Source organism: Ursus americanus, chromosome 22 (genome assembly GCF_024610735.1).
Source record: "Ursus americanus isolate L20-20 chromosome 22, mUrsAme1.1.p, whole genome shotgun sequence".
Taxonomy (NCBI): domain Eukaryota; kingdom Metazoa; phylum Chordata; class Mammalia; order Carnivora; family Ursidae; genus Ursus; species Ursus americanus.
This window is the reverse complement of record NC_142148.1, coordinates 49,799,398-49,822,193: the sequence shown is the minus strand read 5'-3', so window position 1 is coordinate 49,822,193 and position 22,796 is coordinate 49,799,398. Positions and strand designations below refer to the sequence as shown.

At 55.7% G+C, this 22,796-nt stretch overlaps 2 protein-coding genes across 2 annotated transcripts in view; both read left to right on the top strand.

Annotated features, from left to right (window-relative positions):
- LOC123803122 (focal adhesion kinase 1-like) overlaps positions 1 to 22,796 on the top strand; it is a 285,650-nt gene that overhangs the window by 44,229 nt on the left and 218,625 nt on the right. The gene's annotated exons all lie outside the window — the stretch shown is intronic.
- LOC148108115 (uncharacterized) overlaps positions 15,739 to 22,796 on the top strand; it is an 83,037-nt gene continuing 75,979 nt past the window's right edge. The window contains exons 1-2 of the mRNA XM_087853816.1: positions 15,739 to 15,941; positions 20,571 to 20,668. The gene's annotated coding sequence lies outside the window, so the exon portion shown is untranslated. The remainder of the gene's footprint in view (positions 15,942 to 20,570; positions 20,669 to 22,796) is intronic.

The window sequence follows — 22,796 nt, the reverse complement described above, 5'->3', positions numbered from 1 at the left end:
CCCAGCTGTCCACCCTCCTGAGTCAGCTCTGACTTCCTGATGGACAGGAGCTGGGCCGGGGGCTACCTGGGCCCCGCGCCCTCTACATCCGAGCCCTGGCAGGCTGCCCGGGGCTGCGCCCGCATCCTCGAGCATGGACTGCATGCGCGCTGCGTGGCGGGTGCCAGTCTGGGTGGGGTGGGTGCAGCCAGAGCAAAGCTGAGGGGCCGCCTGGGAGTCAGAGGCCACGGGGCTCCGCGCGGAGACGCGTTATTGTCTGCGGAGGAGAGTCTCAGGTGCCGGACAGGACGGTATCTTCCCAGGGCCCCCCAGCCAGCACACCGCTGCCCTGGACTACGTGCTTGTGTCACCCCAAATTCGTGGTGACACCCTAACCCGCACTGGGGCAGTATTAGGAGGTGGGGCGTTAGGAGATGGTTAGGTCGTGAGGGCGGAGCCGGCCTCGCTCCACCATGTGGGGGCACAGTGAGAAGACTGAACCAGGAGGAGCCCCCCAGGAGCTCCCCCCAGCCGGCTCCCTGCTCTCAGGCCCCTGCCTCCAGACTGAGGATAAGTGTCTGTGGTGCCCGTTACAGTAGCCCGAGCTGACCGAGCGGGGGCCGAGCCCGGCTGTGAGTCCAGGAAACCTGAACCCCAAGTTCATGACAAACACGTGAAATAAATAGTATGTTAGGTGAGGATACATGCAGGCAGCAAAGTAAAGCAGCAGGGGTGGAGTGTGTGTGTGTGTGCGTGCTTGTTCCCGTCTCCGTGTATAGATGTGCGTATCGCTGCGTGTGTGCATGTACACACACGTGTCTGCCTGTGTGTGTGCACATCTGTACCTGAGTGTGCAGCACGTGTGTCACTGTGCATATGTGCACGCACGCGTCTGCATGAGTGTGTCTGTGTGCATGCATGTGTGTGCACGTCTGTATCTAGGTGTGCAGGCACGTGTGTCACTGTGCATATGTGCACACACGCGTCTGCATGAGTGTGTGCGTGTGCGTACCCGGGCATGCTGGGGGAGGTGGGCCGGTCTTCTCATGGCTGGAACCTGCCCTGCGGTGGAAGCTCCCACTTGACCTTGCTTGTTCCTGGGGTCTGTCCCAGGCACGTGGGGCAGCTCTGTCTCCTGTCTTTACTCCCTCTCTGCACCCGGGCCTGGCTGGGGGCTGACCCACGCAGACCTCGCCCGCTCTCCATCAGCCTGGGGCTGGAGGGGGGGCAGCTCGGCCCCGGCAGCGAGGGAAGTGGTGAGGACGAGGCCAGCAGCACTGAGCCTCCGTGGAGCACCTGCTGCCCGCTGGGCACCGTGCCGGGGCCTTAGCGGCATCGCCCTGAACCCTCCCGAACCGGGAAACCTCATCATGCCCACGTGAGGGCTGAGGATTCCAAGGCCAGCAGAAGTAGCATTTCATGCCCAGGGTCCCAGAGAACAGGCTCCCCACACCGGAGTCCCCTGCCACCAGACCTGGAGGTGGCTCGCCCAAGGGCATACGGGCCTGGAAGCCAGTCTCCTTTCTGCTGCAGCCCAGGCAGATGGGCCCAGAGATGGAGCATTCATTCATTCATCCATCATTCATTCTCCATGACAAGGTGGCCAGCGGTGCACCGTGAGCCCCGAGGACTGGCTAACCCAGAGGCAGGAGACACGCTCCGCTCCAGCTCTGCTTCTGCATCCGAGAAGTGAGGGTCCTAACACCTCCCTCATGGCGAGATCAGGGCTGGCGTCCTGCCAAGTGCACAGGCTGCCTCCTGAGATGCCCCTCCCCTCCTGCCCTCAGTGTCGCAGGGGAGCTCTGGTCTGAGGGGCCAGCAGTCTGCCCCGTGGGAGGACGAGGGGCTCCTCCAGAGCGAGCCCAGCCGCGAGAGTGTGCCCCACAGGAGGGCACGGCGGGGAAGACCCCAGGGTGGGGAGCCAGGGCCCCGTCACCTCCACGCCGCAGACTCACCCCAGCAGCTGGGCCATCGCTCCGGCGACACAGGGTTGCACCTGGAAGGGCTTGGCAGGGAAATCTGTGATGTGGAATGCCCTGCATACCCGTCTAAATGGCACGTGTGGGAGCGGCCTGGAGGCACACTGTTTGAGATACCGCGGTGTAGACAGCCACGCCATGACACGCTTTGTTTTCTTTAAAGACTGATTTATTAGGGCTCCTGGGTGTCTCAGTCAGTTAAACATTCAACTCCTGATTTTGGCTCAGGCTCTGATCCCAGGGTCATGAGAGGGAGCCCTGTGTTAGGCTCAGCAGGGAGTCTGCTTGGGATTCTCCCTCTCTCCCTCTTCCACGGCCCCTCCCCCATAAAATAAATAAATAAATCTTTAAAAATAAATAAATAAATAATTTTAAAAAGAGAAGATATTCTTCTATTTTAAAAAAGATTTTGATTTATCTGTTTGAGAGAGAGAGAGTGTGAGAGCGCCCGGCAAGGGGAGGGGCAGAGAGAGGGAGAGAATCTCGAGCAGACTCCCTGCTCAGCGACGGGCCCGAGGCGATGCTCCATCCCACGACCCTGAGGTCATGAGACCTGAGAGGAAACCAAGAGTCAGTTGCTCCGCAGACTGAGCTGCCCGGCGCCCCAGCCGTGACATGCTGGGGGCGGGGCACAGATGAGAGGTACTGAGGTACTGAGGCGGCCCTCTCTGTAAATGCACGTCTCTGTTTGGTTCATTTTTGTACCCTGGGCACATAGTAGGTGCTCAGTAAATCTCTGCTCAATGAACAGATCAACAAAGGACGGGCGCTGCTGAATGGTCGTGGGATGACAGGTGGTTTTTCTTTCTTTTTGCCTATTTTTACATTTTTTTGGCAATAATTACATAGAATTTTTAATGTGAGAAAAAAAGAACCGCAGAGATTTCAAAACCTCGTCACTGCACATCTGGTGTGGCCACAAGGAAGTGAAGGGGCTTTGGGGCAACAGCAGCTCTGTGAGGCCCCAAGGGTCACAACGGCCAACGTGACATCTGCATGTGGCTGAGACGCACAGAGGGTCTGGAAGGAACCAAGCCATGGGAGCTGGGGGGCTTTTCTTCCCTCGCTCATGCCCCCTGCTTATCACACTGCTGGGGTAATGGGTCTATTCCAGGAAGGGACACAGGACTGCGGGGCACGAGGGACACGGCTCCAGAGCCTCTCACTTCACTCCAGGGGCCTCGGTTTTCCCACCCGTGAAATGGGCTGACGACAGAGCCCTCGGCCAGTGTGAGAAGTGACTGCTGCCGTCCCAGGGCTTGGCCCCCACCGTGTCATCAGGCGCGCTTCATTTCCTTCCCTTTTCCTGCCCTGCTGTTCCCAGGGTTAAGCAAGACGTTGCCCATACACGTTACTGCCGGTGGCAGAGGCGCGGGAGAAGGGCCCATTCCCGCATCACTGAGGCTGGCCCGGGGAGAAGGAGGACAGGAGGGTCCTGGGCAAGGAGCGGGGCTGAGCCCACAGCCCAGGGCTGGGTCTCAGCTCGGCCACTCAGCAGTGGGCACAGCACCCCTCTGTGAAGGGGGCACGGCGGGGCCCACCTGTCAGGGCTCTTGAGATGGCTCGCTCTTCCGGTGGGTACCCCCCCCCCGTGCCCAGAAGACCCTCTGTCCCCACCCTCCTGTGCAACCCTGGCTCAGCCGCCAGCCTGTCTCTGCCGCCCGCCCTTCTCCTGCATCCACTCTCCAGCAGGCCCGGGGCTGGCCTGGAGCACAGCTGGGCCTTTGCTCTTCTCCCTCAAAGCCCAAACTCAAGGAGCTTGACTCACGGTACTGACTGGTCTGCTTCCTTGTGGTTTGGGAGGAAAGGAACATGTGAGACACAACATCGGAGCCTTGGGGCCCATCTCTCTGCTCAACGACCCTGTGCCGGTCCCGCTGCTCGTGGCCCCGCGTAAGCGCTGGTGGGCCCACTGTGTGTGGGACTTCGGTGGGACCGCAGGGAGCACTGGGGAAGCCCAAGGAGCCACGGCCCGCTTCCGTGGAGGATCAGGGAATGTGCACCTGCCCAGTGCCACAGAAACTGTGCGGTTTGTGCGGGGTCATTTGCCAGGATGTGTTCCACAGCAGGGTGGGGGCGGGGCCTGCAGGTCCCTGGATCGAACCAGTCCTGATGCCAACCCACATCTCCTATGCCCCACCCCACGCCAGCCACACTGGGGTGGGTGAACAGCTCCGGGCAGGCGCCCACTCAGGGTGTCACCTGCCGGCCCCTCGCCTGGGCCCGGGATACATCCCACCTGCGTCCTCCCCAAGGCTTCTCCCCAGGTGGGAGGCCCTTGGGGGCAGCTCCACGCTTGAGCAGTCATGCCCGTGCAGCCACCCCTAACCACTCAGCCAGGGGAGAAGCCAGTGGGTAAATGCTGCCCCAAAGACAGTTCTGAGATCCCTCCACAGGCTCCCCGGGAGCTGACACAGGATGGACCCCGGGTGCCCCGGCCGAGCCCAACATGACACCTGCGCCTCAGTTCCTCCTCTGACCCTGCTCCCTGAGGTCAGACTGCGGGCTCTGCAGAGTGGCCACCCCTGAACCGGTTACTCCTGGCTCCTGGGTTCAGAGCCACCCTTCTGATCCACTTGCAATCAGAAGGAAGGAGGACGGCAGTCTCCTGTTCAGAGCAGGGGCACGAGGGGGGCCTCCTGCCGGACAGCGGCTCAGGGACGGCTTTCTCAGAACGGGGGGACCCTGGAAGGAAAAGGCCACCAAACGTGTGTGCCAGCCGGCTCTGCTGGGGAACAGAGTCCCCCACAGTGAACACCCATCCTCCCTCCGAGGGCCTGGGATCCGGGACTGAGCCGCCGGCTGCTTCTGCCCCAGGTCTCTCACCTGGAGTCTGGACCGGGCTGACGTGCCCTCGGCCACGCTGTCGCACTCACGCGGCTGTCCTCCCCACGCGGGTCTCTCCACACGCGCCCGAGCGTCCCCACGGCCCGGCGCGCCTCCCCTGCAGCAGCGGTCCGGGGCCAAGACGGAGGCCACGCCGCTGGCTCCCGCCGCCCCCGTGGGTCACGTGGGTCAGCCCGCCCCCGACGGGAGGCCACTTCACGATGTGAGTCCCAGGGAGCGGGCTCACTGGAGGTCAGCGTGGAGGCTGGCTGCCCCTGCATAAGAGTAAAAGCTCTGTGACCCGGGTGTCTGAACCGAACCAGCTGATTTGGACACAATGTTACATTTCCCCGTATAAACACCAGAACTAAGTCCCTGCGAGCTCCTTCCTTCGCCCCCTGATCTGCTGCTTCTCGGTTGACACGTCTGGGCAAGGACGGAGAGCATCTAGGACTGGCCTGGTGTTCGCTGGGCCCATGAGAGGGTCCCTCGGTCCCCCCAAAGCCCCCGGTCTCCAGGCCCTGGGCTGGGGGAGGCTGAGCAAAGAGGCGTGACGTTCAGGCACATGGTCAGTAAGAGGTGGGGTGGGGATTTGGACTAGGCTGGCCAGAGCCCAGCCATACGCTGCCCAGGGGAGGGGACAATCTGCAAATAGGGTTGACCCTGGGTCCCACCCCAAGTGTTCGTGTGCCATAGGGCCCCATGCCCCAGCCTCCCACCACCAAGCCCTTTTGGGGCCCTTCCCGCCCCCCCCCCCCCGGCCACTGGCTCATGAGCTCCTGTGCCTTGCAGCTTGGCTCTGCCCCACATGCTGTGACCTCCTTTGTCCTTCCCAGACACTGCAGCCCAGCCCAGGCCATTTGGCCTGACCCAGTCAGTCCCCTCCAGGGGATGGAGTCTGGAGACTGCCTTTGGCCCCACTAGGGCCAGAGACCCACGGTCTGGAAGCCCTCAGCACTGCTCCCAGCAGGTCCTATCTATTCCGTGTGCACCTACTGTGTGTCAGATGCTGCGCTGGGCCCTGTGACAAGCGACGCCTCGTGCCTGCTCTCAGGGAAGTTACGGGCAGCAGAGGGGACAGGCAGAAAACCAGCGAATGCCTGGATACATTGGGCTCCTTGTTATAAGTGCCTCCTGGCTGGTCACTGGATTCTGTAAGGGGGCTGCGGGGGCGGGGGTGGGGGAGGGGCTTTCCAAGGAGGTGACATTCAGGCTGAGATAGGAAGAACACCAAGGAGTCGCTGAGGCACATAGCAAGGGGAACAGAGCTCTAGCGAGGAGACAGCAGTGCAAAGGCCCTGAGGTTGGAACACTTGGCACAGTGGAGGGACTGGGAGAGGCCAACCAGGTAGGCACCCCCGCCCCGACCTCGCCTCTCTGACCCCAGCCTGTGTAGGAAAAAAGAGATAATAAACCTAGTCCTGGGAACTGAGGATGACGAGGGTGGAACGTCTGTGTGCTCCGTGACTAGCGCTAGTATTAACGACAGTGCAGGGGCACCCAGGAGGCTCAGTCAGTTAAGCGTCTGCCTTTGGCTCAGGTCATGATCTCAGCGTCCTGGGATCCAGCCCCACATGGGGCTCTCTGCTCAGCGGGGAGCCTGCTTCTCCCTCTGCCTGCTGCTCTCCCTGTTTGTGCTCTCTCCCTCTCTCCCTCTGACAAATAAATAAATAAAATCTTAAACAAAACAAAACAGTGTAGACAGGCAGTGGGGTGGCAGGGGCAGCGCGGTCCTGGAAGGAGGGGCCGAGATGGGGTCTTGCAGCTGACCCTTCCCTGCCTGTGACTTGGGGCCGGGTTCCACGGTCAGATGAAGTTGTATGCTCAGGAACAATGCCCCCGGGGGCCAAGCATCTATTTTGTGCGATCCAGACACAGCCCCCGTGTGCCAGGAAAGTGGGGCTCAGAGGTGGGTGCGGGAGTGGGCCCTGGGTCTGGGCTTCCACAGGCTGTCCTCACCCAGGCCACCCCATCCCTGCACAGGAGCAAAAGAGAGTGTCTCAGGGACCCGGAAGCTGTCCCACCAACCACAGGACAGCTGTGGGCCTAGAGGCTGAACAGCAGACATGGATGGTGGGGGAGCTGTTGTCACATCATCCCTGAAAGGTAAGCCTGGACCAGGGGAGGGCCATCTGTGCAGGAGGAGCTGTGTGTGGGGAGGGTGGGGACACCTGCTTAGAAGCTGGGGTGCTCCCCTCCTCCCTAAATGAACTAGGCCCAGAAAGGGTCTGGAGGACAGAAGCTGGACCCTTGAGGCCCCACTGTGTGCTGGGCTGTGTCTCTGCCCAGCTCCATGCTCAGCTCCATGCTCAGCTCCATTGGGCTTCCATCCTGCTTCTGTCCTGGCCTCCTTCTGGTTTCCAAAGCTTCCAGGAAAGGGCAGGAGGAGGGAAGTGGTGGGATGGGCCGGGAACTGCCTGTTCTCTGAGTTCCACTGGGACAACCCAGAAACTGGGGCAGGGAGGCCCAGACAGAAAGGAAAAAGAGGGGAGGGGAAGGGAGGGGAGGGAAAGCAGGGGAGAAGGAGAGGAGGAAGGGAGGGGAGAGTGGGAGGGGAGAGGAGAGGAGAGGGGGAGCAAAAGGGAGGGAGAGGGAGGGGGGAGAGGGGAGAGAAGGCCAGGAGAAGGGGAGGAGAGGGAGGAGAAAGAGGGGTGGAAGGGAGGGGAGAGGAGCCCAGAGAGGGGGAAGGGAGACCTGGCATCCTGGAAGATGCTGTTTGCACACTCGCTAGGGGGAGTGTCTGGCGTGAATGGCGGCCAGGAGGGGTCAGTGTGGGTGTGTGGAGCAGAGCATGTGAGCAGGAGGGTGGAAGAATAAGTGTGTGCTTGTGAGTGAGAGCAAGCGAGGGTCTGTGTGAGTGTGTGTGCAGGTGTGAGGGGTGCTGTGGTGACAGCCAACAGAGCCCAGGAGGCCCAGGGACCAGGAAGGCCCCCCCCACCCTGTGTAGGACTTTCCCAAGGCTCTGCCCTCAGCCCAGGAGCTGGGCCCCCCACTCCTGCGTCATCCCCATTCCCCTGGGACAGAGAGGGCCTGTCCCACCTTGGAGGGGACACCCCCACGGGCCCAATGCTGAAGTCACCCCCTGCAGCCCCCTGCAGAGCATCACCCGTTTCACTGACGAGGGCGACTGAGGCCCTGGCAGGGTGCGGCTGAGACGGGAGGTTCACCCCATCGCCCACCTCCTGCCCGGTGGCAGTGAGGGAGCCACGGGGCCGGGCCGCAGCAAGCCCAGGAAGGCCCAGGGTCGCTGGGCAGGACTTTCTGCAGGCACTGGGTCCTAGGAGGAGCCTGGAGGGATAGCAGGACCCTCGGCCATGGCAGGCAAACACAGGGACATGACCTTGTCCTGCATGCATGCACGTGTGTGTGTGTAAGTGTGGCTGGGGGGGGAGAGTGGGGAACAGGGACCCTCATCTCCTGGCTCAGTCCCATCTTCCTTTTGCTGGTTCTCCCCCAGCACTGACCCACCATCCCCTGAAACCCCGCCCCACCCTACCCTCTGGGATCCCCGTGGGAGTGCTCCTCCCCAGGACCTTGGCTTCACCCCTGCCAGCTCCCCCACCCCGGCTGCCCAACAGGTTGGAGGGGGTTGAAGTGTCCCCCCAAAATTCATGATCCCCCAGAACCTCGGAATGTGGCCTTATTCGGGAAAAGCATGTTTGCAGATGGCATTAGTTAACACGAGGTCATGTGGGAGCAGGGCGGTCCCTACTTCTAGGGACTGGTGTCCTTGTAGGAGGAAGGGGGACTCACAGAGACACGGGAGGAGGCCACATGGAGACTGAGGCAGAGACGGAGGGGTGCGGCCACAAGCCAGGGAGGCCTGGGGGCCCCAAAGCTGGACGAAGCAGGAAGCATGCTCCCCCAGAGCCTCACAGGGACCCGCCTCGGGGACACCTTGACTTCAGAGCCTCCAGACCCTGGGAGGGTATTTCCTGTTTTCTAAGCCACTTGGTGGTCATTTGTGGTGCAGCCCCAGGACCCAGACACAGGGCTGCCCCCTCCTTCCCTGTCGCCTCCTCACTTCCACCGAGTTCTGGAAAGAGCAAAGCCCCAGTACCTCGGCAGAGGAGGGTTTGTGCAGTGGGGCGGCCCCAGACCCCCACTCAGACCCCCAGCTACAGGTGGCCGCCACCACCCCGGCTTCCCACTCGTGGCGCAGCCCCGGTGTCCCCTGGGTGCTCCAGGGCAGAGACTGAGGCTGGGGAGGGCCACGAGCTCCGGGAGAGGTGCAGGCCACCTCTGATGGGCCACTGGGCTGCAGGACTCCCCGATGGCCTTGCATAACGGAAAGGGACCACGGAATGCTTACGGGCTCCCTCCCTTACCGCACAGACTTGCCCCACAATCCTGCCTGGGCATCTGCTCCCTGGGGGGCCCTGTTCAGTGCTGCCAACACTGCATCGCTCTCCCCACACTGCAGACGCCAAAACCGAGGCTAGAGCAGAGCGGCCTCTCCTGGCCTGCACCCCAGCCTACCCCCTCCGCTAAGCAGCTCTGGGGCAGGCAGTTCCCCCCAGCTGTGGGCCTGGTTGCCATGGCTTCGGAGGAGAAGAAAGAGGAGAGGATTCCTGAGCTGCATCCAGAAAGACAGGCTCGCCCCCCCCCCCCGCCCCTCCTTCCTCACTCCCTTTCTCTGACGTCAAAGTGGCCCTTTGTGTAGCCAGAGGCCCGTGCCACTTCCTCCCCGACGGCCATGGCCGGGAGCAAAGGAGGTCAGAGAGCCCAAGGGGCCAGGAAATGAGTCAGGGGACCCCAGCCTGGCCAAGACTTCCTAGAGTGAGGGCTCCAGACCCTCCTTCCCACAGGGAAGGGCCTCCAGCAGCTCTCCTACTAGCCGCTGCTCTCTTGCCTCTGTGCCTTCGGCTATGCAGTTCCCTCCATGTGGGCAGCCCTTCCTCACCCCTCACGTCCAGCCCCACTGGGAAACGTCCCCCTGCATTCTGCACCTGCCTCCATCCCTGCGTCTTCATGGGGCTCTGAGGTCTCCTTTCCACCCGGTGTTCCCAGGGCCGGGATAGGCTGCTGCTCAGTAAATGAGTAGATGTTGCTTCATTGTTGCAATGTCCCCTTCCAGATGAAGAAGGGAAGGAAGGAGGGAGCTGATGAGATGTCAGTCCCCCTGGTTATCCTCCCCCATTCGCACTGGACCCAGCACGTGGGTCCGGCTGTCCTCGTGCTTCCCAGCACAGATCTCCACCCTTTGTGGTCTGTCAGCTTCCTGGCCTATGAGAGTCTCCTTCCTGGGGGAGTGGGTGCTCTCTCCACACCACACAAGAGTGGGTGCTCAGAGAATGTGTGGGAAGGAAGGAAGGAGGGAAGGAGGGAGGGAGGGAGGGAGGAAGGAGAGAAGGAAGGAAGGAAGGAAGGAAGGAAGGAAGGAAGGAAGGAAGGAAGGGAGGGAGGGAGGGAGGAAGGAAGAGAGGGAGGGAGGGAGGGCTGGAAGGAGAAGGAGGAAGGAAGGGAGGCAGGCGGGCGGGAGGAAGGGACCCCAGGTTCTGGTCGGGTTCAGGAGTCTCACCCAACCCGTCCAGGACCAGGAGCTCCGGCAGCCCTGCCTCTGAGCCAGCCTCAGGGTAAGCAGGAGGTGGCAGGAAGGATGAACATTCGTCCAGGTCTCGGCAGCCCCCACAACGACGCGGGCAGCTAGGTTGAGGGGCTAGAGATGAGGGCACAGGGTCAGGGGGCACGGCTGCCGGCCGCAGGCAGACTGACCGGCACCAGCCACCAGGAGCAGGTTATGCTCAGAAGCCCTCACCTGGGGGGCTGGCTGACAGCAGGCGGGCACGCGGCGGAGGGCCCCGAGCGGTCCCCTTGAGGGCGAGTCCTGCACTCTGGGCTCCAGGCCCAAGGTGGGGAGAAACCAGTCCAACTTTCCACTGAAAATAAATACCCCAGCAGGCCTCTGTGGGTAGGGAGGAGGGCTGGCTGTGTGAATGGCTTGCTTTGCACACTTCCATGATTATCTGAATTTTTACCAAGAGCATAGATTATATACATATTTGTTGAAGAAAAGAAAATAAATATCTGATGCCTTCCCTGGAAACTTCTACACTGCTGGGCAGTTGTGACAAAGCCCCAGAAGATCTGTCTTCCCTGGCCCTCAACCCACCTGGGGAACATGTCCTATGGGCTAGACCCCTCACCCAAAGGTGGCCATGCATTTTTTATCAATTTGCTTCTTCATTCCTTCACTACTCTGTGTCAGGCCCATGTCCCCTGAAAGCTGCCAGTCTAACAGGGAGACAGGTACGAGGACCACATACCCACCATGCCACCGAAGAATGTGGTGTAGAAGTATAGCTGTGGGAGTAGTCAAGGAGGGCTTCACAGAGGAGGTGACCTTTGAATGGGGCCTTGAAGAGCGAGTAAGAGTTTGTCAGAAGGAAAGCGGGTAGGGGAAGGACGTTCCAGGCAGCAAGGAGAGTGTGAGCTCCAATGTGGATGTGATCGAGGTGCCAGGAGGAGTCTGGGGCAAAAGGGACACGAGTGTGGGGCAGGGTGGTTAGCAAGAGATCAGGCTGGATGGGTGTGGAAACCAAAATCACAAAATGCCTAGATGCCGGGCAAGGGGCTTGCAGATTTTCCTTTGGGCCAATGACTGTGAACTTGCTCACCAAGGACACAGCTTTGGGTTTTGGGTTATTTATTTTTTTTTCTAAGATTTATTTATTTATTTGTCGGAGGGAAAGAGAGCACAAGCAGGGGGAGCAGCAGGCAGAGGCAGAGGGAGAGGCAGGCTCCCTGTGGAGCAAGGAGCCTGCTGTGGGACTCGATCCCAGGACTTTGGGATCGTGACCTGAGCCGAAGGCAGACGTTTAGCCGGCTGGGCCACCCAGGCGCCCCTGGGCTCTGGATTCTGACCCACAGGCCACGGTGGGAAGTTCCCAGCTGGTTCTGACCAACTCCCGGGGTTGGTGTCCACTGCTGTAGCTGGGGTCATTGCAAATGTGAGAGTGACAGGATCCAGCTAAAGGCTTGGGAGGACAGTGATCTGCCTGAGGCCCCAGGGATAAGGGGCAGAGCCGGCCTCCAACCCAGGTCACTCTGACCCCAAGACCACCCCTGCTGTCTGTCAGCGTGGGCTGGGGCCTCGTGCTCCCTTTGCTCATGTGCTCAGGGGCTTCCAGGGTCTGGCCCTGCTGCGCTCAGGGACACAAAGGTACCAAGTCATGTTTCAGGCGCTTTGTCTCCAGAAGGGAGCATGAAGCTGTCCTCCGAGCTCCCACTCCCAGCCCCTTCCGGGGGCAGCTCCTGACTTCCTTTCCCTCTCCACACAGCATGGGGTGTCCTCGGAGGCTACCCTGAAAGAGCAGACTTTGGCATGAGACAGACCCGAGTTCACATCCAGGCTGTACCTGGAGGGGACAGGAGGGTCTCAGGCAAGCACGTGCTCCTCCAAGCTTAGCGTCCTCACCTGTAAGCAGGGGTGGAGGGTGGGGAGAGAAAGCATCCCTCAGGGGATGGGGGAAGAGCTTCAGCACAAGGACCTGGGCGCGGGGCCAGGTGCAGAGCCGACCCTGAGCAAAGCTCACTCCCTTCCCGCTGCCTGCAGGTGCGCCCGGGCTCCACACCTGCCTCACCCTATTTGGAGCAGGATCATGGGGGAGTTTCCACGCGGAAGGGCTGTGTCTGCTGCCAGTTAGGGTGCAAGGGAATTACACGCAGGTTGCAGACGTGTTCTCTGATGACTTCATGAGCGAGGCATGCTTGGGCAGAAAGGTCTCTATTCTCTGAGGCCGGGGACTGTAAAGCTGCAAGACTCTGAGGACTGACCCTGAGCAGTGGTGTTCAGTCCCCTTGGGTGCTGAATACGTTTTGCCAGCAACGCCTTGTGTGGGTGCCCAGTCTATACAACGGATAAAAACTGGGCCGCTGTGCTTGAAGAGGGGGTGTTGAAGGCGGTCCTGGGGAAAGGTCCAGGGTCCCATTTTCCCTGTAGCCCTGGATCCTGGGGAGATGGGGTTGGAGCTGCTCCTGGCTGTGGATCGGGGTAGCTGGGGAGCAGAGCACTGTGGACAGAGTCCAGCAGCCGATATTTACCAGCTGGTATGAAAGGACTTCTGTATCCTCAAAACCGCATGCTGGTGCCAGTGTGGCTGGGCCAGGGAGCTCATGTTTCACAGCAAGAAGTCAGTCTCTACAACAACAATGATCATATGTCTTTGTGAAAAATCATAATGATGTCAACCTTTTAATGTCCCCACGGTCTCTTCTCTTAAACTTGAAGGGATGTTTTATTGAAAACCTCTCTTGTCTAGAAGAACTATTCATATGAATCCAGCAATTCCATTAGCTTCCCTTTCTTTTTCCTTTGTTAAATTCAAGTACAATTACATAAATATAGTACCAATATATGATTCTTCTGGTTTTGTAAGTCTTTCTACCTATCTGTTCCTCACCCATCCTTCTGTTTGTGTATTTGCATGTAAGTCCCCCGAAATGATGTTCACCTAATGCCAGTGGTTATTTCTGGCAGGTGGGACTGGGGCTGGGTTCTCAATTCCATCTTGGGGATTTTTGGCATGTTGTGAATTCTTTGTTATGAGCAGGTAGCACTTTTATTTTGTTTTAATGGTTTTTTTTCTTAAAAAGTAAGATGGAAAGAAAGCATTAAGATCATTAACCAGAATTCATTCTGGAAACTGAGTACTGAGTACTAAAGCCAGTGATGACTGCTATTTTTCTTTTTAATTTCTAAAATCAAGGGAAAACTATTTTACTTTTAAAATGAGGGGGAAAGGACATTGTGGAGATCGTGAATCAAAAGCGGCTGGCAATGATCTATTCATCGACAAATATTTATTGAACAACTTAATGCCAGGGTCCCGTGTTTCCCGTTCTCTTATAACTTCAGGTTTTCAGTCCCCGCATTCTGTAAAACCTTTTCTATCACACAGTCCCTGTAATTCTTATAGGCTGCCACTAGGTGGCAGTATGCACACCCGTATTCTGGGTGGCGCTGTGCTGAGCTGCTCAAGTCAGGTAAGATTTCAGTTCAAGACACCTATTACTGCTTTGTAAGTTCTCATTGGCAGAATTATGTCATATATATCGATATGCATATATCGATATATACCTATATAGCTACATCTGTGTCTATATCTATATCTAAAATCTGCAGTATCTATATACAAATACAGATATATTTTAGGATTGGGAACATTACAATTAAGGGTGCTCGACTACTTGTCTTCCTCGAATAAACACTCCAGACACAAGTCAAACAAGAGACTAAAGCAAACAAACACGATACTTCTGCACACGAGACAGGGTGGCCTAGAGGCCAAGCACCCCAGCTTTGGAAGCCAATAGATAGGAGTCCAAATCCTGGATTCATCCATCATTTGCTTCATCACCTTAGTCAAATTACTTGAGATCCTTTGGCCTCAGTGTCCCTGTTTCAGTGCTGGGGATCTAATGGAGTCTGAATCACGGGGTTGTTCTGAGAGTTAAGTGAAATGGGGTAGGGAAAGAAATGAGGATCTAGCTGTTAGTATTCCTGCAGTCATTTCCACCTAGAAAACTCCTACTCATACCTGAAGACCCAGCTCAAAGGTCTTCTCCTCAGTGAAGCCCCTGCTAACTTTCTCGCAGGGAGTGAGACACTCCAGAGGGAGGAGAGTTCCAGGTGGAGCAAACTCTGGGGACCAAGGCCCTGGGGCTCACATTCAGAGACACACTTCCTTGGAAACTTGGATGGAGTCAAAAAAATTCTACAAATAACCGTAACACATTTCATTAAAGAACAACAAAAACATATATAGTAAAACTCTTGCTAAACAAAATTGTTTTATTTTACCTGCTTCTGTTACAACTAGAGTCAAATGATACCTTCTGAGGACAGAACGGTGGGTTACCTTTTTGGGCTTCAGGAGTTCACCTTTGAAAAGGAGTGTAGCCCTAACCTGCCTCCTGGCTTGTGGTGAGGATCAAAGTGACACCATAAAGATGAAAGTTGCCCTGCCTCTGGTTTCATTTCCTACCGCAAGGTTGTCTTTTTTTTTTTTAAAGAACACAAATCAGATACTACTTCCTGCTTGAAACCCTCCCCAGGCTGCCTGCGGCCTAAAGAACAAAGGCCAGGCTCCTAAGGATGCCTGAAGAAGCCCCTGGACGAGTGCATTTTTGCCCCTTCCACTCGGTGTCCTGGGTCTGCTCAGCTGCCCTAGGCCTGGTGACTCCCAGATCCCCGGGGTCCTCCTCTTCTGTCTCCAGCCCCGAGACCAGCGCGCAGGCCCCACATCTGTCTACCTCCAGCCGCCTCCCACAGCCTCTTTCAGGCCGTCTTCCAGGTTCCAATCTAAGTACAGCCCAGCTGATGCCACGGAACACACCCCTGAGCCTCACTCTCCTGTGTGCAGAGGGGCCCGGGACACCTAACTCCTCAGGGTGGGCAGGAAGTCTGGCGAAGACACGCGTGAGGACGCGGGCCAGGCCCCGGCCCACTGCGGGGCGCGACTGCGCGGGTTCCGGCCCTGGGGCTGGGCTGCAGGGCGGCGGGCTAGGGCGGCCCTGCAAAGGGGCCGCGTCCGGGCTGTGCGGGGCAGGGCAGCGGGTGGGAGGGCTTCCCCGAGATCGGTCCAACCCCGCCGGCCCAGAGTGCCGCTGGTGGGAGCCCCGGGACCTCAGTTCGGCGGGCCGCCCCTCCCGGCCCCCGCCGAGGCTTCCCCGGACTCGGCCACCACACGCGCGCTCAGTCCCTCGCAGTCCTGAATGCCCGGCGCGACTGTCCGGCGCGGTCTCGGGAGCGTAGCCCTGTGGCTTGCTGGGCATGCGCGGAGCGCCGGGCGCATGCCCGGTCCTGGGGAGGGGGGGAGGGCGGAAGCTCGGCGCGGGGACGCGGCCGGGCGCGCGCCGTGGCGGTGAAGCCCGCCTCAGCCGGTCGCCGCGCATGCGCGACCTGCGCCGACGCAGCACCCCCTGAGGGCGCTATCCCGCCGCCGCCGCCGCCAGCCCGCTGCCGCCGCCGCCAGCCCGCCGCCGCCGCCAGCCCGCCGCCGCCGCCGCCTCCGCCGCCAGTCCGCCGCCGCCGCCGCCGCCGCAGGGACCTCTGTGCGCCCGCGGCGTGAGGCGTGGGAGGGAGCACCGCCTGTCGGTTCGCGGCGCCGCCTCGGAGTGGTCTGCCCTCGCCTCCCGGCGCCCCGCGCGGTTCGAGTGAGTGCGGGCCTGGGGAGGGGGCCGGGACGCGGGCGGGCGGGCGGGCCGGCTCCTGGAGCTGGGGGTTGGCAGGGCCTAGCGGGGCCAACCAGCCGGTCCGCGCGGCGGATATGGCGGAGACGGGCCCCTCCCGCGCGGGGCTCGGGAGGCCGAGGATGTGGGGAGGCCGGAGAAGTGGGGAGGACGAGGGAGGGGCCCCGGGAGGACGGCGCTGTGGGGAGGACCGGGGCGCGGGCGGGTCGGGAGATGTGGGGCGGACTGGGGGGTCTCCGGGAGGACGGGGGGGACACGAGAGGCCAGGGAAGGGGGAGGAGGGGGCGGGTTCTGGGAGAACGGCGCTGGGTGGAGGACGGACTTGTGGGGAGGTCGGTGGGCTCTGGCAGGCCTGGGGACGAGGGGAGGCCGGGGGCTCGGGTAAACGGGGAGGTTTGGGGGACATGAGAAGGCCTGGGGGTGTTCGTGAAAGATGGGGAGGTTGGTGGATTCGGGGGGTCTCGGAGAGACGGAGGGGCTCGAGGCCGGAGCGCACAGGGAGGCCGGGGGCTTGGGGAGGCCAGCAGGCTTCCTTGGGAGCCGGCCAATTGCCTCAAAAACAAAAGGGGGGAGAGAGGAAGGAGGAGGAAGAGGGAAATCCTTGGGGACCTGGAGGGGGGGGCGGGGGAATAGCCCTGACCCTATATGGGGACTCACTGGCCCTCAGGGAAGGGCGGGCTTCGCACCCGGGTCCGCGCGGGCTCCTTCCCCGCAGCTGGCGCGCAACTTGCTGTGGCCCTGTGGTTTTCGGGGCGAAAGCCCTGGAGACCTCGTTGATTCATTGTGCCTCCAAGTTTACCTCTTCCCAACCCAGCCCCCAGCTCTGCTTCTGGCTTAGGTGGAAGAAGGACTTGCTGTTTCTTTCTCTCTCCTTTCCTTTCTTTTCTCAGGAGGAGGAGTGAGTGTGTGTGTGTGTGTGTGTGTGTGTGTGTTACTTGGTTTTATTTAATTGGAGGATTTAGCTTAATGCACTAAGGGTAAAAAGAAATTTTTTTTAAGTCATTTCAACAGTGTCTCATTCTTGCATAGTTAGCCTGCAGCTGGGTTTTTGGCAGTGAGACTAAGATAATAGTAATGTAGTAATTGTGGGAACTGGTTGAAATACATTCAAGCTGAAGGCGGTGTAAGGATTTGGGGATCTGTACTTAAGACGACCAACGCTGGGATTCTTAGGTAGAATGTTGGGATTTTCTCTTCTTCAAAAGGAGTAATTCTAAAGTACTAGAAAGCAGGTGTCCTGATACCCAAGCCGGCACTCTTTTCATATTACGCAATGCGTACAATGTCAAGCAAGTGTCATCAGGTCTTGGGTTCCATATCCATTAGTGATAGCCAGACTATTAAAGTTCTGTAAGCCCCTGGTGAACTTTTCATCTTTTGGGGAGAATGAGGATATAGGAGAAATATTTGTTTTCTCAGGTGTGAAAAAAAGTTGTAACTCTTTAAAGGCAAGCAAGGCCCATATGTCCTTGAATTTTAGTTCTCCGGAAGGATAGCAGGTATGTGTAGTAGATACTCAGTAACCAAATAAATGCAAAAAAAATAAAAAAAAACCTTTGCTTTTGTGTATACCCTTGTAGCAGGCGTTGTACTGGACTCTGCAGGGTGATAACTGGATGAGAAATGATCCTCTCCAAAGGTCTTTGCAGCCGAGGGAGGGAGACAGAGAAGTCAGTCAGTGATGATGGTACAGTGGGTAAGTCCTGTGATAGAGGTGTGCCCAGGGCATTATGACGGGTACTCATCTTTCTTCAGTCCCCCACATTCTTAACCCTTTTTATACCTATTGTTATTTCCCCTCTACCCCAGACCTATTTTCCCCATACCTTCCAGTAGCCTCTTAGTAATTTTTCTTCATGGTCATACAGACTCATCTCTTCTTCACATTTGATTTCTGGCTTACAGTTTCCTGGAGATCTCCGTTCTCTTCTTTTCTGAGCTGCTTGCTCCTTCGGTCTTTTATTGTGTTGTCCCTGGATGTTCCTTTGTTCTCATCGTTTGGCTTTTGTCCAGAGTTGGATTTTATGTTTGTGGCAACTCTTGTCTTTGTCTTTCTTTACTGACTTCTTCCTTTTGGTGGCGTTAATTACTTTAAAAAGATAGTACAGTGTTTTTGGACAAGTTGAAGACAGCCTTCAGCATGCCCTCCTCTTGAGCAACACTGCTCTGGCTTGGACTTGTTTCCCTCTCTCCTGGTGCACAGCCACCATTCTGGAATCTCCCTTCATCGTCGTCCTGGGGATTCCCTTATCCCTTCTAATGGAAGCTCATGCCTTGCTCATTTTTTGTTGATGCTCGTGTTTTGGTGGAAGACTTTCTCCAGGGGCTTTCTGACATAGGATGCTTAGGAGGCAAACCTTTTGGGACCATGCATGATTGAAACTTGATTGATGGTTTCGCTGGGTATAGAGTTCTGTATTGGAATTCATTTTTGTTCATAAATTCAAAGATTGCTCCATTGCCTTCTTGTTTTCATGTTACTGTTTTAGAATTCAGAAGCTATTCTCATTTTTCCTTCGTACTAAACTTTTACCCCCCTCCCATCTTTAGAAGCTTGTAGGTGTTTTACAATTTGTCCAAGTCTTTTGAAATATCGTGATGGTGTACCTTGTGTGGTCGGTTTTCATCCACTGTGCTGCATATTCAGCGGGTCCCTTCATTCTGGTAACTGGGAGTTTTCAGTTCTGGGAATACTCTTTGGCATTACTGTGCTGAGGTTTTCTCTCTTGCTTTTCCTTATTTTGTTTTTCTGGAAGTCTTATTATCCGGAACTTGGCTGTCCTGGGCAAAGGTTGTAATTATCTTAATACCTTTTTCTTCTTCTTCTTCTTCCTTCCTTTGCTCCTCCTTTTCTGCCTTTTTTTTGGGGGGGGGTCTTTTTATTCTCTGTTCAGAGAGGTGACTTCAGTTTGACTTAACCTTTTCTTTAGTTTATTATTTCTGATTTCAGAAAGGTTCTTTAGATTTCCAAGGGCTCTTTTTCTATTTTTCTAGGAGAACATCCTGTTTTTCTTTATTGATTGCAGTGTTGTCTTACCTCTATATTATTGATAGTTTGTATAGTCTCTGTTTCTTTTAGGTTGTTTCCTTCCTTTTCCTGTCTGACGTGGTGGGGCCCTTTGACTTTTACATCAGGGTATTCTGGGTGGGCCATGTGTTGAGGGTCCCCAGGGTTAGTATCTTTAGATCTGTCTTTTGGAGCTGATCAGATTCCCCAGAAATATTCTCCAGTCTCTTTCCGGCACAATTCTGACTTCAGAATCTGGAAGCCAGCGGTGTGCGTGTGTGGTCTGTTGTAGGAGAGCTGGAGAATTCACTGTTCACTGTATATACGGTCATTAAGTCCAGCTCTGTTCAGTGCAGCTGGGCAGGGTGACTTCAGTCCATAGACGCCTCTACTTTTCCGGGGAATGCCCCTTCCCATCTTCTTTCAGAGTGAGGGGGCGTCACGTTGTGCCTGGCGTTGAGGTTCTGGTTTCAGCTTCCATGGCCTTCCCCGGCTCCTCTGTATTTGAGGCTATGCCTTCTTTACCCCCGTTCTGTCTACACTGCTGCTGCCACTTCTGGTCTTCTAGGACACTGCTGTGCAAGTGGAAGTGGTTCCCGTGTGTTCCACTGCTGAATTAGGACCTGGCTTTCTTGGGCCTGCTGCCTCCTTTACTCTACTTCAGTCTGTTATAGTTTCTGTCTCCTCCAGGTTTCTTCTTTTTACTTTTTTGTTTGGGTCTCAATCTTCCATGTTAGAAGATTTCCTCAGTACTTCAAAAATCTTGGCTTTTTTCTCCTTTCAGTTCTCCCTGTGCTGTTTCAAACATTTTTTAAAAAGATTTTATTTATTTACTTATTTGAGGGAGTGAGTGTGTGCACACGGGAGAGAGCAGAGAGCACAAACGGGGAGGGGCAGAGGGAGAGGGAGAAGCAGACTCCCTGTTGAGCAGGGAGCCTGACCTGGGGCTCCATCCCAGGACCCTGGGATCATGACCTGAGCTGAAGGCAGATGCTTAACAGACTGAGCCACCCTGGCACCCCTGTTTAGAACATTTTTAAAAAATATCTCTGTAGTATAGTTTTGATGGAAGGCAGTGGAACAGATGTCTATACTCTGTCATTGTATCGTGCACTTATTAGCCAACCACACCCTGTTAATTTATGATTTTTGATATGTTTGAATACTTTCCAGTTGCTTCACATGTATTTCTTTTTTTTTTTTTTTTTTAAGATTTTATTTATTTATTTGACAGAGAGAGACAGCCAGTGAGAGAGGAAACACAGGCAGGGGGAGTGGGAGAGGAAAAAGCAGGCTCCCAGCATAGGAGCCTGATGTGGGGCTCGATCCCAGGACTCTGGGATCACGCCCTGAGCCGAGGGCACACGCTTAACGACTGAGCCACCCAGGTGCTCCTTCCTGTGTGTTTCTTAAGTAGAAATAGGTTTGAAGACAGGGACGTGGTGCCCTCTTCTCACCCCTCATCCCAGGCGTTGCCCAGTAGGCTTGCGTGGGAGGTGATGGAACTGGCTGAGGGGTGAGTTCAGTAGAGCTTCAAGAAGTGAAAGGAAGGGGGTTTTAATGCGCATGTTGTCTCTCCTTGTCAGGTTCTCTGAGGACTATGGAAAGAGGAAAGAGAAACCGGGAGCATTTCCTTTAAACCCACGTTTGATTTCTTCACAGAGTTACCGTGGCCTTCAGAACTGTGAGTATAATTCTCTTGCTACATTTGTGTTTTGGTTTTTCCTTTTGTTTTGATTTTTCTTTCATCTGTCTTAAGGTTTCTTTGACATATACTAGAAACAAATAAAAGCTAGTTGATTTTGCAGAGTAGGTGAGGGAAGAAATATTAGTTGTTTAGTGCCTTTTATGTGTGGAGAGAGGCAGGCAGGATGACAGTCCTGTCCCTGATAGTTGTGACAGTAGCAGCATGTGCCCTAGAAGAGTGGCCCAACAGGGTCAGCACTGGGCCATCCAGCTCCTAGGTGAGTCTCTGGCAGTAATCCCCTGAATGAGGCTACCCTTTGCCCCTGTTTCACATTTGCATAACTGAAACAGAGGTTAAAGGTTACTAAGTTAGTAAAAAGCAAAGCTGGGATTCAGACTCAGTCTGGCTTTGGAGCCTGTGCTTTTTACTTGTGTTTTATTCTTATGGGCTCTGGATTCAGATGTTGGCTTGGCTGCTTACTTACTAACTTCACTAACTACCGAAACCTAGTTTTCTCTCCATGCGAACTCTTCACTGACTACTTAAACCTAGCCCTTTCCTCTGACAAAGGGTGCTCTCCCAGGGTTGTGGTGAAGATGCCATAAGAAATGTGAAATGTGCTCAGCATTCACAAATGTTAGCAATTGCTATTTGGTGGCAGTTCCCCCACTTTAATGAGAGGAAAACTAAGCCCCAGAGATTGGGTTATTTGTGATTTGTTCATTTGTAACCTTGGCACTTGTGCTGCACTCCACAGTTGGGAGGTTATAGAATTGAGATTCTATTCCAGTTTGTCTTATTTCCAAAGACTGCTCTTTCTGGTAGGCCTAGTGGTAAATCGAGGACAGATCGTTGATAGAAGATTCATCAATCTGTCTTGTGGTATTAGCATTGGTAAGATTTTCGCAATACATTGCTTTGGTGTAAAAGCCCCATAAACTTAGACTTCATGGATTCAGAATTCAGAATCATTTATAATTACGTTGAATTTGACTTTGGCATTGTGTTTGTCTTAGGTGTCCAAGGGGCAGGACCCTGGATTGTTTTTCCATTTCCTTCTGGGGGTCAGTTCACTTTCCTCCTTTGTTCTCTTTTCTCCCCCAAACCCACTTTTGTTTCTGCCAGGATTAGGTATTAGGGAAGGGAAGGAAAATTGTGTCACGAAGTTTCAGTTTCCAAGTAAGGCCTGGAAGTCTTGCTCCTTTTCTCTGATTCCTTCTACCCTTTCTTGGCTATGAGAGGCACCTGTTCTGTGTGCTGTGCCAGGTGTGACTCTGCTGTCTTTTGGAGAAGGCCATGCCCAGCTGTTTACATCCCTTGTCTCCTCCCCAGCCTCCCTGCACATTTCGATGTTTCTTCCTGTAACAGTGGGCTACATTTATTGGGTACAAGTCTGTTTCCGCATCTTTAAGGGCAAAGATTTTGTTATTTCGTTTCTGCATGTTTTCTGCTTGACCCATGGGTAGTTTTCACTAAAGGCTGGATGAAGTAGTGTTTAATGCTTGCCACAAAATAAGTTCTCTTTTCTTAGTGGATCCAAACAAGAGGGAGAATATCAAGTATAACTTTTCATCAGCATTAGCTATTAAAAATCGTTCGTCATGGTAGAGCCCAAGACAGTTTCATATTTAGCAGAAATTACACAAAATTTTTCTTCTTAATGTGATGTGCAGCGGAACGAAGGCCTGACAGGGAACTGAGAGCCCCGTTCTTGGCTCACTGGAACTTTGAGCACCGGGATATAATCTGCTGCTTCTAGTTTGGCGCTCCCCTCCCCTCCACCCCTGTTTGAAAATATGTAAACCCAGGAAAATAACCTTATAACCAGTGTTTCTATAATTGTTTCCCCCAATTCTGGACAACTGGTGAGGCCACACGAGTAAGCCTGGCTTTGTACAGCATCGACTTAATGGTGTTCCTGTGAGATCCGGGGCCCTTGATGTACCTGAGGGCCCTGGTCCACTTGAGCCCCTGCAGGATGGATCAGGTTCTTGGTTCTTGATTTGTTTTGGGGTGTTGCATTCTTAAGGCAGAACTTGGGATGGAGGTGTTTTACAATCAGAATTCTAGGAAAGCAAAGTAACGTTTTGGAGGAGTTGAATTGCTGGGATATGTATGGAGATTA